The sequence below is a fragment of the Camellia sinensis genome, chromosome 6, assembly GCF_055761805.1.
Source record: "Camellia sinensis isolate YWXY chromosome 6, ASM5576180v1, whole genome shotgun sequence".
Lineage (NCBI taxonomy): Eukaryota > Viridiplantae > Streptophyta > Magnoliopsida > Ericales > Theaceae > Camellia > Camellia sinensis.
This window is the reverse complement of record NC_138966.1, coordinates 197,271,370-197,289,307: the sequence shown is the minus strand read 5'-3', so window position 1 is coordinate 197,289,307 and position 17,938 is coordinate 197,271,370. Positions and strand designations below refer to the sequence as shown.

Sequence of the window (17,938 nt, the reverse complement as noted above, 5' to 3'; positions counted from 1 at the left end):
GGTAACTGTATAATGTATACATAAGGGGGTGTTTGGGAAGTTTGGTTTTTGGTTTTTTATTGTTTTTTTTCACTAAAAAACAAATTGATTACAAAACCAAAAAAAAACAATCTAAACAAAATATCACATCAAACCTCATAATCATTTCACTTTTTATCTCGCAAACATCACATCCAACCACAAAAAACCCAACTATCTTCCCAAACATAAAAAAAAATTTCTCCAATAATATCCTACAATTAAAAAAACCTATAAAAAAAACCCACTTCCCAAACACTCACATAGTATATATTTATTTTTTTATTTTAATTTGTTTAATTGACAATTGAGATAAAATAATAATAATAATAATAATAATAATAATAATAATAGAATCCATTATGTTTGGCAATTGTTAAAAAAGTCATTCATTTTCTAAATATTTTTGTATTTTGTTAAAAAAATATATTTGTATTAAAAAATTTATTTTTTAAGTCCTCGTAATTTAGAAGGACATAATTTTTTGTTTATAATATTTAAAACCAAAAATGATAAAAAATTAAGGGAGAATTATTTATAAGTCCCTTTTCGGACACTTATGGTAGGCTAAGTCCTATGTAATTTCTTATAGAGTCTCAAGTCCTATTTAGATAGGAATGTATTCCACATGATCCTACATAAACGTAGCGTGACGTGACACTTACATAAATGTAACGTAACGTGACACCTATATAAACGTATCGTAACGTGACACCTACATAAACGTAACGTAACATGTCACGTTACGTTTCGCAAACTTAATGAGTTTTTATTTTTTTAAATTGAATGTGAAAATGTTGCTGGTTTATGTTGGTGTCACGTTACGTTTCATATAAATATGATCTATGGTAACATTCAATTTCCTATATAACGTAAAGTAACATGACACCTACATAAACATAACGTGACACCTATGATCTATGACAACTAGGGATGGCAATTTAAACCCGGTCCGACGGGGACCCGATCCCCCGACCCCGAAATAAGTGGTTTTTCCCCGAAAAATATTCCCGCGGGGACGAGGATGGTATTAAAAAATCACTCCCCAATCAATTTCGGGCCGGGGACGGGGATAGGCTCGTCAGCCCTGGCCCCGGCCCCGCCCCGGAATTTCCCCGATTCATCCTCGCCTCGATGATTAGTTGTATTATTAAATATTAGTTGTATTATATTTTGTATTATATTTTCCCCGATTATATTTTGTATTATATAAATATTAGTTGTACTTTTGTTCTCAACTCTCTCAGATGATCTCATTTCCTCTCATTTCCTCTGTGTCTCTCTCTCTCACCGACCGTGGCCCTCATCTCTCTCTCCCTCAAATCTCAGACTCAGTCTCATCTCTCTCCCTCCCTCTCCTCTCCCTCTCCCTCTCCCTCTCCCCCTCCCCCTCTCCCTCTCCATCTCCCTCCGTCCGTGAAGCGTTCCATCGTCAGATCCCTCCGTCCGTGAAGGCTTCACGGTGAAGCCCTCCATCCATCAGATCGTGAAGCTTTCCGTCAGATCATGAACCCTCTCCCTTTCCCCCCGTCCGTGAAGCCCTCCGTCCGTCAGATTGTGATTCATGAAGAAGAAGAACAGATCTGAAGAAGAAGAATAGATCTGATTGTTGTGTGTATATATATATCTATGATTTTTGATGATTGTTATATATATATAATTTTTTTTATGATTGTTATATATATATATATCTATGACATATATATATTTTTTGATCTTCTTAATGTTGCTTTTTGAGCTCACTGAGATGTTGAGATTTGTTGATGTTGTTTTTTAGCGGGGATTTTCGGGGTCGGGGAAACCCGATCCCCGTTAGGGGGCGGGGGTGGAGGTGGGGGGTGGGGGTGGGTTCCCCATCGGGGACGGGGAGGGGGGGAAGTTCTGCCATCAGGGATCAGGGACGGGGAGGGTGATCCTCGGCCCCGCCCCGCCCCGTTGCCATTCCTAATGATAACATTAGGAAATTGAATGTTGTCATAGATCATAGGTGTCACGTTACGTTTATATAGGTGTCACGTTACGTTACGTTTATGTAGATATGATCTATGGTAACATTCAATTTCCTAAGTGTCACGTTATGTTTATGTAGGTGTCACGTTACGTTTATGTAGATGTCATATTACGTTACGTTTATGTAGATATGATCTATGGTAACTTGCAATTTCAAATTGTAAGTTACCATAGATCATAGGTGTCACGTTACGTTTATGTAGGTGTCACGTTACGTTTATGTAGGTGTCACATTACGTTATGTTTATATAGATATAATCTATGGTAACATTCAATTTTCTATATATGGTTTTACTATTATTTATGATATTAACAACTAATATTGAGGGTAAATGTGTCAACAAATTTCCTCCAGGACTTATGAGAACATAAGTTTTTTAGTAGGACGATATGTAGCATAAGTCTTCCTAATAGGACTTATAAATAATTTTTCCAAAAATTAAACAACTCTACTCGAAAATAGACTGGCTCGTTTTGGCCCCCCTCTTCCCCTTCCTACCACCCTTTTTTTTTTCTTTTTTCTTTTTTCTCAATGAAATAGTGGCAAGAGGGAGAGAGAGAGAGAGAGAAAGAGAGAAGGATGATGGTGAACAACACAGAACAAAACAACACACACACACACACACAGACACTACAAGAAATTGCACTTTTGGCAACTACTTTTGGCGACGATGTCAATTTTTCGTAGCGAAAAGTATATTTTTTGCGACACAGTGATGAATTTCGTTGGTAAAAGTATACCTTTACCGACACAATTTACTATCGTTGCTAAAAAAGCATAACATTCTTTAAGCACGAAAATTATTTGTTGGCACCAAAATTTCAAAAGTTTTAGCTACAAGGCTTATTTTTTACCAACACAATGAGCGTTGCTATTAGTGTATTTACTTTTGGTGACGACAAGTTGGCGTGGGCAAAGAGTTAAACATTTAGCGACGATAACACTATTCGTCGGTAAAAGTTTTACTAGTGAAACAGGTGATTTATTGATTTGTGTTTTTATTATAACTTTTGAAAGAGTTTTAAATATTCTAGTTATTGAATTGTAAAATTAAAGTGATCATTGAATTAGATCACAAAATGAACCCATCAAGGCTAAACATACTCTTAAGTTGACATGGCTAATTTGAGTTAATTTAAACTTTTCTAAAAAATGTGGTTAGATTATCAATTTCAATATGTTTGATTTTATTTTCATAAACTTAGTTTAATTTTTTTTCTACTAAAAAACTAAAAAAAAATTAATTTTCTTTTTATTATTTTTATATAATTTCATCTTTTATGTCATACACTACAATAAAATTGATTTTTAACGAAACCGCATGGGCGACCTACAAGACACTGATTGTGGGACAGAGGGAGAAGAAAGGCAGTGAATTGGTTGGAAGGGGAAAGGGTTCTTCAAACCGTTGTTCTTCAAAGTTCTACTATCAATTGAATCGGTGGAGATTGAGAGGCAAACACGGTAGTCCCGAAGCCCTTTGGAGGTAGATTTTTCTGTTTCTAGCCAAACTCTGTTCAGATTTTTCTATCACCATTTGTTCTATTTCATGTATATGTTTAGTGATTTGGGGACTTTAATTGAAAAATAAAAATAAAAATTTTGAGAAGTTAAGTTTTAAATTGAGAATTTTGGGTTTTTATTTGGGGGGTTTTGATTGAAAAATTAAGGTTTCGTTGTCATTGCCAATTTTTCAGGTAATTTTGATTTTTACTTCTAATGGTTCCTATTTTACTTTCACCATTCTCTCTTTATTCAAGATTTGTGCTAGGTTTTTGCTGGAAAGAAAATTCGTATGAGGTGATTCTCTTCCTTGTCTTTGTGTGACGTTTGCATATGTTTGTATGTATCTAAATATTAACATATACCAAAATCGTGACTCTCCATATCAAGATGATTTGTGTTATGTGTACGATGATTACTTCTCTGTTTCTCTTTGTTGTTTTTGGCTGGGTATGTTTGTGAATCTATGTTTTCTTAGGTATCTCTATGTATCTCTATTTTATTTCTACTGTCTAGCAGAGAAGAAAACTATATATATGTTATTTATGCCTCCTAGGTGCTTGATAAAATGCCACTAAGAATGGCTGGCTCTTCCTATGCTTTTATATTGTTTTCTTGTGGGTGTTATTTTAATACATATCTATCTATATCTCTATAGTATTATTACAAGTGAACACCTCACTTAATTTCTATGAATTCCTTTCTCTCCTTGCGTCGAGTGTCAATTTCTCTATGCAAAAGGGAAAAAATACGAGGTCTATGAATTGGTGGGGTTTAGAGCTATGAATTGTACCTTTTTTTAGTGCTTTTTGTGTGTGGTCTAGGGGTAGTTGACCTGTGGGAGTGGAATTAATGGGCCATTTAGACTTAAGATGTGATAGCATCAATTGTTCATGTATGGCTGGCTTCAGCTCTGTTTTGTTTCTCCTTGAGTAACATGGACTTCTTTATTTCATAAATAGCAAAAAACAAAATGAATAGTTATTAAATTAGATGCCATTATCTGAATGACTCATAATTTTGAAATGGAAAGATGAAAACATTATTAAAAAATCTAAATAGTTGTACATAACTGATAATGTTTCTACCTTCATTTTCTATGCTAGTGAAATGGGCCATTTGGCCTCCACAGGATACTCACTATCAATGGGCGGGTGCAATCCTCTGGATCTTGTGTATAGATATATATATATAAAGAAAATGGCTATATTTGAAGCTTATCATGTTATATATGAGAAATCACCAAGGAGATGAAAAGTTTGGTGAAATAAAAATGTGAATAAATCACAAAATATAATGCTTATTCAGCAAACATAAGCTTGATATGTTCTGTTTTGTGGATTTGCAGAGTTCTTGCCCAAGTTGCATACTTTGGTTCTCACTAACAATCAACTAACGAATTTGGTTGAGATTGATCCTCTTGCATCACTCCCTAAGCTGCAGTTTCTTAGTCTTCTTGATAATAATATCACAAAGAAGCCAAATTACCATTTATATGTCATCCATAAGCTGAAATCATTGCGCTTGCTAGACTGTCAGTATGTTGTTGTCATTTACTTGTTAGTTTTGATTAACTTTCTTAGGCATGTTAAGGCTTAATTTTTTGAAACCAAGCCTCTGTTTGTTATGTGACATGATTAACTTTCAACTGTAACAATGTTCCTATTCTTGAATTTTGCAAATGAGAAATTGTTATCCTTCTGCCTTTTCAAAAAGCATTGGGTTGAAGGTTTGGAGCCTAACCTTAGGGGGGGAGAAAGGAGAAAAAGTGAAAGCAGGTGCAGAAGTTTTGCATATCATGTTATTTTTTGGTTAAATGCTCCTTGACTTCAGTGGCTTCTATTAAAAATACACATCGATAGGAATATGCTAATATCTAATTTGTTGTATATGAATTTAAGTCTAAAATTTTTCTTTTTTCTCCCTTATAGAAATGTTATTAACTACAAACTAATTACTTTGTATTTTCTAATATTTATTGGAATTTTTCTTCTAAAAGATTTGGATTTACATGCTGTTTTACCTAACTGATACTAAATTGACATGCTGTTTTGGAGTGTGGCCTTGAGGTTGGTGATATTGTTGTCTATTGCTGTGGATTGGCCTCGAGTTCTCTGGGCTTATAAGGAGGCTGCCCCGTTGCTGGGTGGGCTCTGAGTTATCACTTTTAGTTGCTGCTAAATGGAGCAAGGATCATGACATGGCAGCAGGTTCAATATTGCATTAGGAATAGGAGCTGAGCTATGCATATGTCAGTTTGTTTAATTAGATGTATTCTTCATATGGAAGCAGTGTTCACTGGAATCTGTGTCAATGGCTGAGGGTGGTCTGGGCATGGTTGCTGCTGTGATGGTCTCTGGTGTGCTATGTTGTTGGTAAGTTTGCTACTGTTTTTTGGGTGTTTTAATTCTTGGCTGCTCAGCTATGCTCAGGTAGTGGTCTGTTTGTGCTACTCTATTATACTTTTTATGTCATAAATTCCTCAAAACTCTCGTCAAAATACACCCTTGACATAACTAGAGTATCTTGTGAAATTCATATTTTATTTGTTCCTCAATATTTACTCTAGACACATCCCATTTTATTGGTACTTCACTTCAGCACTTCCCCGCTCGTTGCTTGCTTCATATCCTCTCTTTTTGGTAAGTCTAGAAACTGATATAAAAAGCTCTTTCTTGCCTTGCCAGGCATCTCATTCTCGTGTATATGCTAGTTGTTCAGTCACAGTGTGATGAGATATGCTTGCTGCTTGGATTGGATGTCTACGTTTTTCAGATTCTTCTCTATTGTCATGGTTAACAACTCTGGAGTGCAGTGTAGTGGGTATTATATCTTACTAGAAAAGTGGTCCCGAGAAATGTTTTTTCTTTTGAGCTCAGTAAAGTACTGATGGTCATTTCGCCTGCTAATCATATTACATGTTTTATAAGCATAAGAACTTATTTAAAAATCTTTAATGTTAAATGCTTCTCTGAGTTGGTTTTTGTTTGCATAAATAGCTAGCGAGGCTTTTCTTTTTCTTAAACTATTCATGTTTTAGTGTAATAATAGTTTGCAGATCTTTTGATGTAGTGACATTTAGTTAAAATTCTATACAGCATACATGTTGCTTAGAATTTGGATCTCTTTGAAATTGTCCAACTTGAGTTAAAGTACATTTCCCCCTTTCTAACTTGATGTAACATATTTGTTGCAGATTGGGGTTTTTCTTGATAGGAGGGTTTTGTTCTACATTCTTCCAATTTTCTCATTTGTTTTACTTTACTCCAATCTTCCACATAAGGTACTGCTTATGAAACTTGAAATTCAATTTACTTAAGGTCAACTTTTTGCACAAATTCTATCATAGTTGTCAGTGCTGCAGTAGATCCGCTTTATTATTAGTTTTGTTCCATTGTTTATCAGCGGCAAGTGCAGCTAGCAGAATGTACATCTCTTTTCTTTTGTTTAATTAATACCTCAATTAATTTATAGGAATACAGAGTTATTTTTATCTTCTTGTAGTTGTTTTAAATGATATATTGAAGAGTAGTTTTATATTTGACCAATAGAGGACTTTGCTTTCTAAAAGCATGTTAGACTTTCAATTTACTATTTGGGCGCATAGCACTAAGTGTTGCTTTCTTAAAACTGGGCTCTTAAAACTGTTTTCTGTGGTTATAATTACTTATTTTTTATACTTAGATATGATAATGGGCTTTTAATGAAGCAAAGAGACATATTTCACTGGTAACTATGTTACCTTCCTAGATGGTGTTGTATGATGCTCTTAATTATGCAATGTGTGAGGCTTATCAGTAGGATGCTACAATAATATGGTAACCCGGATTAATAAATTTTTCAAGCTAAAGATACTACTATTACCCCCAACATTTTGCAAGCTTACTAGTCATCCTGGTCTTAAGCTCTGTAGTTAGTATCTTCAACCCTAAGCAACTGTTTCGGGTCAGTGTTGTCCTGAATCAATTAGTAAATTACCCATGGCTCCTATTTTGCTTCCAGTGGAAACATTTTCCAGATAATATGATGATTTGCTAGGATAATAAGAAGCCTGAATACATGTATACACCATGCGGCTGTGATACAATATGTACGCATTAACAGGGAAATTTTAAATAAAAAAAACATGGACATGGGAAAAAATAAATAGATATCAAAATAATAATAAGGAAAATGATATACAAGTTCACTTTTTAGATGCACTTTCTAGACTCAGTAATGTGTCAAGCAGATGATTGGTTGATAATTAGAGAATATTTAAATATCAACTAATCATCTTCTTGACACGTCACTCCTCATATTTATTTTAAAAACCTCTATTTTAAAACAAATTGGAAGTTTTAAGCTTTTGGATTCTCAAATTTAAAAAGCTAAAGGAAGAGGGATTAATATGTTTAAATTTACATTATTTTTATATTTATTTTAAAAAGCTCTATTCCAAAACAAATTGGAAGTTTTAGGCGTTTGAATTCCTAAAATTAAAAAAGCCCCTTGCTAGTGGGTGGCACACCACCAAAATGATCTTCCGGTATGACTAGATAAATTACATGTGTCACGTCTAAGGGAGATGTGTGCCGCCAATGTTTGAAGTGTGTTTGGTTTTAAAAGATTTGAAAAATGATAGGATGTGTGTCCAGCATTGGTGGGTGGTTGTTTCTCATAACCCCCATTGTCAAGGTCTCAGAACTTGGTAGAGGAGAAAGAGAGAAAATTAGTTTTGCATTAATCTCTTAATCAATTACAAGACCGAATGTTTCTTAAGTAGAGAGATGCACTAAACACATTAGGAAAGAACAAAATAGGAAACTCTTAAAAGGAAATTCTAATGCTCTAATGCTAAATATACAATACGTTCACAGTGTTGGGGCATGTCCAAAGAGTGTTGGTGTCTAACACGTACCACCATACGCACAGGGCACCTTTTTAAAAGCATTTGTGCTTCCTAGTTGGTATGTTTATGCTAATTCTTTGGTTGTGGTATTGCCCCTAAGTTCGTTATTGAGTATTGCCCCTAAACTTGTATTGTTTAACATGATTGCGTGTGGGGGCATTATGATATCTGGATATGAAACTTTGACCCAAAGTTTGCTTTATGGTGGTGGTTGTTTTCTATTCCCTCACATGTGTGTGGCCCCCTTCTTTTTGGATGCATGTTCTAGTTTGATTCTTTCTTGTTATACGAGTTTGATGTATTTAATGGGATGGGTTGCTCTTTTCACCCCATTTGGTGAATAGAATTACTAATGAACAATTTAGATGTTGAGTTTCAACTCCCTGAATGTTTGTTTAACAGGTTTATTATGGCGAATGTTTCTGAGTTTACAACAATCCAAATATCACCGTGCACTTCAATACAAAGACTCTGGATATTGTTAGCAATACGACAGGGCAAATGTCTGGCATTTTGGTTAGAAAAGTTGACACTAGGGACGAGTCTGTGCTTGAGGCAAAAGGCTTATTCTATGGGATAGGTCATTCACCAAATAGCCAATTTTTGGAAGGCCAAATTGAACTTGACAGCTAAGGTTATGTATTGGTGGAGGGTACTGCAAAAACTTCTATTGAAGGTGTATTTGCTGCCGGAGATGTACAGGTAACTATGTCAAATGTTACTTGATTATTTCCTGCTTCTGTTTGTTATTTTATGGAACTCTCCAGGTTCATTACATGCCCCAAAATGTGCTGCTTTGGCATTTCAAAATGGATTAATTACTCATTTGGGAAATGAAACTCCATCAGTAAGGTGTAGGACAGATTAGGTTTGGCTGCTGCAGGACACTTTCACCAAATGCATATATATCTGGTGGAAGAGATGTATACAATTTTAGTGCAATCCTAGTGCACAAATATTTCCATGATACTGTATTTCCTTTCTTAGATGAACAGTTATGGAATGAGTGAAGTATACATGGAGGACTCAATATGTTAAAAGAGTCTTAGAGAAAATAACTTTGATAACTATTCGTGCTTTGAAGGATCAATTTATGCCGAGTCATATTGCTGAATCTGCACTAACATTAACGGGGTATGTTTAGATTTATCTAAGACACGCTAAGAAATTCAGGAGTGTTTGAGGATAAATATAGAAGATTTAAGGGGTTTATGGGATAAAATTTTCTGTTTTGTATATTTTTGGGCTTCATCGCCCCCTCTTTCAAGGAGACTTCCTTATTTTTTATTGTTAGATATTGGAAAGCTGTGTGTGATTGTAGACACAAATTTTAAAACATGAAGTGTTTCAACACATTTCAAAATTTTATGTTACAAATGTCCACTGTTTAGTCTTTTGGACTAAACAGTGTTGATTATTTGAATAGCAGGTTCTTATTTCCGATCTGTATTTCAGATCGTTAATTACACATTTTATGCAAAATGAAACCTCTGATTAATGAAGAACAAAATAAACAACAAAAGACAATTTTAAAAAAAAAGAAAATATTTTATTACGATTATTATGGGTTTTGAACCCTCGAATACAAAATACAGTTTGGGTTTGGAACCCTTTACCTATTCATCGCCATTAGCGTAGGTTCTTGAATTCTCTAGCCTTCTCTTCTTCTTTCTTGTAACGATTTGTTTAGCTCTCAACTTCTTTCTCTTTCTCTCTGATCTTTTTCACTTCTGATCTTCCAATCCCCCGGTCTTGTGTGATGGTCCTCATATTTATGGAGGGCCATCAGGTGATAGGAACGCTTCATCTTCATTTTGAATTTCAAATTGAATGATATTTGAATTTCAAATTGAATGATAACGCTATTTAAATTTTGAATAATAGCGCTATCTGATTAATCGTATATCTGATTAACCGAATTGATCTTTGGGGTTTCATCCTGTGTGATGTCTTTGCTGTAGGCTCTACAGGTGTCATTTTTTCGTAGGCTCCACGTGTCATTTGAGCATCTTGAATAACGTCGTTAAGATACGACGTTGTTTTATTTATATACCTCAACGGAGCAAATTAATCATTTTGGGAAGTGATTGCCTACAACAATCTTATTGTAGGCTCTATGTGTGTCATTGACTGTATTTGAAATTTAAACATAAATTTGGTTTAAAATTTATGTGCCAACAAATGCCCCTCGTGACTTGCACAAGTGAATTTTTTTAACTGTGCGAGTCACGACAATTTGGCACTTTTATGTGGATGATCTTTAGGTCTTGGATGGGATTATTTCTGTGTTTTGGTCCCTAGCCTTTTTTTTATTTTTTTATTTTTATTTTTATTTTTATTTTTGGGTTGACGACTTTTTTTTTTTTTTATAGGCCCTTTTACTTTTGTTGCATGGGTCCTTCTTATGGACTTGACCTTTTATTTTATTTTATTTTTTTTTTTTGAAGGGTCATGAGTAAGGTCCAAGATTTAATTGGGCATTTCCTTTTGTGGGCCTCCAATTTGCCACTAGTTTTTTTTTTTTTTTTTTTTTTTTTGCAGTAAATTGTTTTCTAGGCCATCATGGATTTTTCTAAACCATCATGGACCTTTTCTTTTCTAGGCCACCATTTTTTTTAAATTGGGCCTTTTCTTTTGTGGGCCTCCAACTTGTCACCATTTTTTTTTTACAGCAGATTTTTTTCTAGGCCATCATGGATTTTTCTAGACCATCCTGGACTTTTCTTTTTTTTTTTTTTTTTTTTTTTTTTTAGGCCACTATTTTTTAATGGGCCCTTTTCTTTTGTGGGCCTCCAACTTGCCACTATATATATATATATTTTTTTTTTGCAGTAAATTGTTTTCTAGGCCATCATGGATTTTTCTAAACCATCATGGACCTTTTCTTTTCTAGACCACCATTTTTTAATTGGGCCTTTTCTTTTGTGGGCCTCCAACTTGCCACCATTTTTTTTACAGCAGATATATATATATCTATATATATTTTAGGAGTTTGTCTAAATGGAATAGGATGGATTGCATTGGTAGGATTTCTAATTCAACACAAACTCTTAGTATTTCAAATCCTACCTAAACTCTTGCTTGTTTGAAGTATTTTAGGAGACCACTACCTCTTTTCTTAAGATAGACTTTTCCTTTATATGTATTTTTGTCCCTGCAGATTTTTCCTGCAGATTTTTTTAGCAGATTTTTTTTAGTTTTTTCAGAAAATTTCCAGCAACTTTGCAGCCATTATTTTTTTCTTTCCAACAAAAGCTGTACTTTAAAGAAGGAACAAAAGAATTCCTTCATATTCCTTTTAATCAGGTATACTTTCATCATAATATTTATTGCTTTCTTTTCACCCCTTGATTTTTACTGCTGCCATTTTTTATTTTATTTTTTTTTTTTTTTTTTTGCTGCTGTCATAAGAAAGTTTTAACACCCATACCAACTTCATGGATGTCATACTCATAAATTCTAGATGTTTTTTAAGGCATAAGATTTCTTTTATTCAAGAAAGAACATAAAGCAGCAATCTGCCTGATTCTCTCTTTAACCAGATTTTTTTTTTTTTTTTTTTTTTTAAGACTGTTTTGAGCAACCTTTTTTTTTGTAGATCATGAATCTAAATAGACCAATGATTGGCAGATGGCTAATATTTAGATTATAATCTAGAGGTAAACAAAGTCCCTTCCATATCTGCTGGGGCCTCCCATGATATAAATTTCGAGAAATAGTCAGGATGTTATACCAATTAAAAATTTGTGTATGTTAATCTAAAGAAAATCAGGAACAAAGACATGACTGTTTATATCTAGATTCATCATGATGGTATTTAACATCAGGTTTGTGCCAAAAACTTTAATTGGACAGGAACTTCTTTATTTATTTTATTTTTATTTTTATTTTTCAAACTGTTTAGCAAACCTTTTTTTTTTTTTTTTTTTTTTTTTGTTAAAAGTCGAAAATCAACCTTGCCCCCTCGTGATTCGTACAAGTGAATTTTAATTGTACGAATCATGATGACTTTTTTTGGCAATAGCTCACGTCTTTTTCCCTCTTTTGCAGGCAACATGCAAGGCGTCAGAGTTTGTTTTGCAGGTATCATTGCCCCTTCTAGCCTAATGGCAATGAGTGGCTAGAATTCTTGGCAGTGATTGTGTCCTTTCACCCCAATGGCTTCAATCCTTGGCAGTGATTGTGTCCTTCACCCCAATGGGTTGAATCCTTGGCAGTGATTGTGTCCTTCACCCCAATGGCTTGAATCCTTGGCAGTGATTGTGTCCTTCACCCCAATGGCTTGGAATCCTTGGCAGTGATTGTGTCCCTTCACCCCAATGGCCTGAATCCTTGGCAGTGAATGTGTCCGTCACCCCAACGGCTTGAAACCTTGGCAGTGATTGTATCCGTCACCCCAACGGCTTGAGTCCTTGGCAGTGATTGTGTCCTTTCACCCCAATGGCTTGAATCCTTGGCAGTGATTTTGTCCGTCACCCCAACGACTTGAGTCCTTGGCAGTGAATGTGTCCGTCACCCCAACGGCTTGAAACCTTGGCAGTGAATGTGTCCGTCACCCCAACGGCTTGAGTTCTTGGCAGTGATTGTGTCCGTCACCCCAACGGCTTGAGTTCTTGGCAGTGAACGTGTCCATCACCCCAACGGCTTGAGTCCTTGGCAGTGATTGTGTCCGTCACCCCAACGGATTGGGTTCTTGGCAGTGAACGTGTCCGTCACCCCAACGGATTGGGTCCTTGGCAGTGAACGTGTCCGTCACCCCAACGGATTGAGTCCTTGGCAGTGAACGTGTCCGTCACCCCAACGGATTGGGTCCTTGGCAGTGAACGTGTCCGTCACCCCAACGGATTGAGTCCTTGGCAGTGAACGTGTCCGTCACCCCAACGGATTGAGTCCTTGGCAGTGAACGTGTCCGTCACCCCAACGGATTGGGTCCTTGGCAGTGAACGTGCCCGTCACCCCAACGGATTGGGTCCTTGGCAGTGAACGTGTCCGTCACCCCAACGGATTGGGTCCTTGGCAGTGAACGTGTCCGTCACCCCAACGGATTGAGTCCTTGGCAGTGAACGTGTCCGTCACCCCAACGGATTGAGTCCTTGGCAGTGAACGTACCCGTCACCCCAACGGATTGGGTCCTTGGCAGTGAACGTACCCGTCACCCCAACGGATTGGGTCCTTGGCAGTGAACGTGCCCGTCACCCCAACGGATTGGGTCCTTGGCAGTGAACGTGCCCGTCACCCCAACGGATTGGGTCCTTGGCAGTGAACGTGTCCGTCACCCCAACGGATTGGGTCCTTGGCCAAGGGGCTTTTGTTAATCTCTTTATATTATGACATTTTGCCTTCACTAACCATTTTTATTTTATTTTATTTTTTTATATTTTTTTTATTTTATATATTTTTTATTTAGGAAGCATGGACAAGACCCTTGAATATCTTCGACGTGACGAGATGGATGTACTGGATAAATCTGGTCCGAAAATAATTCGGCACAAACCTATCACTGCTTTATTGTCACCCACCGAGTTGGACCCCTACATCCCTTTACATACGGCTTTCGAAGACTTGGTTTATACAGGAATTCGAAACTGCTGTGAGATTCTCGAGAAAGGGCATTCAAAATCAATTGGTTCATTCCCTGTCTCAATCCTTCGTCCATTTTCTGAGGACCTTGACTGCTCTGAATTTAATACTCTTCTCAAGAGAATGAAGCATGAAAAACTGAAGTGGGATAATTCCTTTAATGTCCGTGGCATTTCTACCCATTTGCGATCCCCCATATGGATTTTTTGGTTGAATGACGTTCTTTCCACATTTGCCCCTATTTTGAAGAAATGTGGGATTAAATCAGAAGAAGACGTGCAAACTGCTCTGAATGTTTTGAGCCAACACAAGAAGAAGAATGGACAACATAGTGTTGTGGAACGTGCTTTTGAAAGGGCTAAGGCTTCTCTTAATGAATGAATGCACTTTTATTATTTTTTATTCATCAGAACATAATGTATTTATGAAATTTTGCTCAGTGGTGGATTTATTTGTTATTCGAAATTTCTCAATACAATACATTGATTTGTCTTATTTTAGTCGTACACAAAAGATTTACTTGTTATATGAAATTTCTCAATACAATATTTTATCACCTTAGATTTCGGTGAGGTATTTTAGCAGTTTAACCACATACAATACCGTTGGTGGTTTTTTTTTACTTTTGTTTGGCCGTACACAGTTTATACTCTTGCGGGCCAGGAGTATCCAATGTTTTATCACCTTAGATTTCGGTGAGGTATTTTAGCAGTTTAACCACATACAATACCGTTGGTGGTGTTTTTTTGACTTTTGTTTGACCGTACACAGTTTATACTCTTGCGGGCCAGGAGTATCCAATGTTTTATCACCTTAGATTTTGGTGAGGTATTTTAGCAGTTTAACCACATACAATACCGTTGGTGGGTTTTTTTTTTTTTTTTTTTTTTTTTTTTTTTTTTTTACACAAAAGATTTACTTGTTATATGAAATTTCTCAATACAATATTTTATCACCTTAGATTTCGGTGAGGTATTTTAGCAGTTTAACCACATACAATACCGTTGGTGGTTTTTTTTACTTTTGTTTGGCCGTACACAGTTTATACTCTTGCGGGCCAGGAGTATCCAATGTTTTATCACCTTAGATTTCGGTGAGGTATTTTAGCAGTTTAACCACATACAATACCGTTGGTGTTTTTTTTTTTTTTTTTTTTTTTTTTTTTTTTTTTTTTTTTGCCCTAACTTTTGCCTAGGCCGCCCTTTCGGGTTTTCAACCTAGCAGGCTTTCTTAAGGGTAATATCTTTTCAAGAACCTTGCATTAGTTGGGGGAATGATTCTGTCACCATCCATCGTTATCAACAAATAGGCCCCATTAGAATAAACCTTCTCAATCACATAAGGTCCTTCCCATTTGGGCTCAAGCTTTCCTTTGGTTCTTCGTGAGACTACTATGGGTGTTCTAACCATTAGTACCAAGTCTCCCTTTTTAAAGGAGCGAAGCCTCACCCTTTTATTGAACGCATTTGCCATCCTTTGTTGATAGATCTCCAAATTCTGTTGAGCATACAACCTTCTTTCATCTAGGGTCTCGAGCTCAGCCAACCTTACTCTTGCGCTTTCATCTTCCGTTAAGGACTCTTGTATTGCCACTCGCAATGATGGTATTTGAACCTCAAGTGGTAACACTGCTTCTCCTCCAAAGACCAACGAATAAGGGGTTGCTTGAGTAGGAGTTCTGTGCGAAGTCCGATAAGCCCACAAAGCTTCTTGTAACTTCTCATGCCAAGCTTTTTTGTTCTTATCCACCATCTTCTTGAGAATTTTGCACAATGTCTTGTTGAAAGCTTCTGCCAAACCATTGGCAGGTGCATGATATCTTGATGAATGGTTGTTTTTGATTTTGTACTTAGCAAATAACTTGTTCAAAGTATCACTCCTGAACGGCTGTCCATTATCCATGATGATACTTTCTGGAATCCCGAACCTGTAAATGATATGGGTTCGGATGAACTCGGAGACAACTGTGCTTTTTATATCCTTTAAAGCCACGGCCTCTGCCCATTTTGAGAAATAGTCAGTTGCAGCTAGGATGTATCGATATCCTGCTGAAGACGGAGGTATAAAAGGACCAATAATGTCCATGCCCCATGCTGCAAATGGCCAAGAACAAGTTGTTAAATGTAAAGGCTCTGGGGGTTGGTGGAGAAAGTTCCCATGGAATTGACAGACTTGGCATCTCCGAGCATAATTTATGCAATCTGCAATCATAGTCGGCCAATAGTATCCCAACCGTTTTAGCTGCATGTGTAATTTAGGACCACTTTGGTGTGCCCCACATACACCTGCATGTATTTCTGCCATTACCTCTTGAATACGCTCCTTGGCTATACACCGCATGAACATTCCATCCAAAGACCTTTTGTATAACGTTCCATCTTTCCACAGGACAAATTTGGTAGCCCTGCGTCTCACTTCAATTCTTTTTACTTTATCTTCAGGTAGCCTACCATGTTGGAGGTAAGTCACGAATGGTTCTCGCCAATCCTCTTCGTTTTCTCCTTTCGTGGTGACGACCAAGATTGGAACCAAGTCAGAAACCTCCTTTAAAGGTTGTAACACCCTTCTTTCACCTACCGTGATAGTAATTGTTTTGCTATCTGGTAGGGTGAGTGATGCAGCCAAACTTGCAAGTGAATCAGCTCGAGCATTTGTTCTTCTCTTCACATGGAAAATGTGTGTTTTCCTGAATTGCGAAAGCAATTGATCAGCCCTTTCATGATATGGGATGAGACTTGTTTTCTTAACAATGTATTCTCCACGGAGTTGCTTTACCACCAGTTCCGAATCTCCATAAATTGAGAGTTCTTCAATAGGAATTTGTAATGCCAATTCTAATCCAGCAATTACAGCTTCATATTCTGCTTCATTATTGGAGCATCCTTCACTTAAGGCGAAAGAATGGGTGATTATAGCATTGTCTGGAGTCACAAACACAATTCCAATTCCAGCTTTATTGTTTTTAGGATTTTCTTGCTTCTTGCCATCTGAACTCCTTGAAGCTCCATCAAAATACATCTCCCATCCTTTCTGAATTTCTACTTGCATAACCTCTTCATCTGGTAAATCAGTTACTAGAGGTGAGTTATCAGGTATAGGATGTGCTGCCAAAAAATCTGCTAGAGCCTGCCCCTTTACAGCTCTTTGGGGAACATATTCAATTGCGAATTGTTGGAGAATTACAGCCCACTTTGCAATTTTCCCTGAAAGTATGGGCCGTGAAAGTATATATTTCAAGGGGTCTGCTCTTGATATCAACTTAACTTCGTGTTCCAAGACATAGTGCTTTAGTTTTTGCAAGGCGAACACCAAGGCAAGACATGTCTTTTCGATAGGGGAGTAATTGACTTCTGCCCCAACCAAAGTACGACTCAAGTAATACAAGGCATTTTCTTTCCCATGCTCATTATGTTGTGCCAACAGTGCCCCTAACGAACCATCCAAGGCTGTTATATACAACAAAAGTGGTTTCCCTTTTATTGGGCTCATGAGTACTAGAGGCTTCAAAAGATACTCCTTAATACTATTAAAAGCATTTTGGCACTGCTGATCCCATTCAAATGGAACACCTTTTTTCATCAATCTTGAGAATGGCAAACATCGACCAGCCAAGTTAGAAATAAATCTTCTGATATAGGCCAATCTCCCTTGTAGCCCCTTCAATTCCCTTAAGTTTCGTGGAGGAGGCATTTCGGCAATAGCTTTAATCTTGGTAGGGTCAATTTCAATCCCTTTGTTTCGAACCACAAACCCAAGAAATTTTCCTGATGAAACTCCAAATGCACATTTTAGTGGGTTCATCTTGAGTTTGTACCTCCTCAAACGTTCGAAGATTTTTCTCAAATCTTCCACATGGTTTTCCTTTTCCTTTGTCTTGACGACGAGATCATCAACATAGCATTCGATGGTGTCATGGAGCATATCATCAAAAATTA

General features: G+C 36.6%; 1 long non-coding RNA gene across 2 annotated transcripts; it reads left to right on the top strand.

Moving 5' to 3' along the window:
* The first annotated feature begins 3,825 nt into the window (after positions 1-3,825).
* LOC145792193 (uncharacterized) lies at positions 3,826-9,039 on the top strand. Of its 2 annotated transcripts, XR_014331570.1 has the most exons (4): positions 3,826-5,742; positions 5,825-5,907; positions 6,729-6,815; positions 8,826-9,039. It is a non-coding gene; the product is annotated as an uncharacterized LOC145792193 (long non-coding RNA). The 2 variants fall into 2 exon arrangements; XR_014331569.1 differs by lacking the exon at positions 3,826-5,742 and having other exon boundaries at positions 5,766-5,907.
* The last annotated feature ends 8,899 nt before the right edge of the window (positions 9,040-17,938 follow it).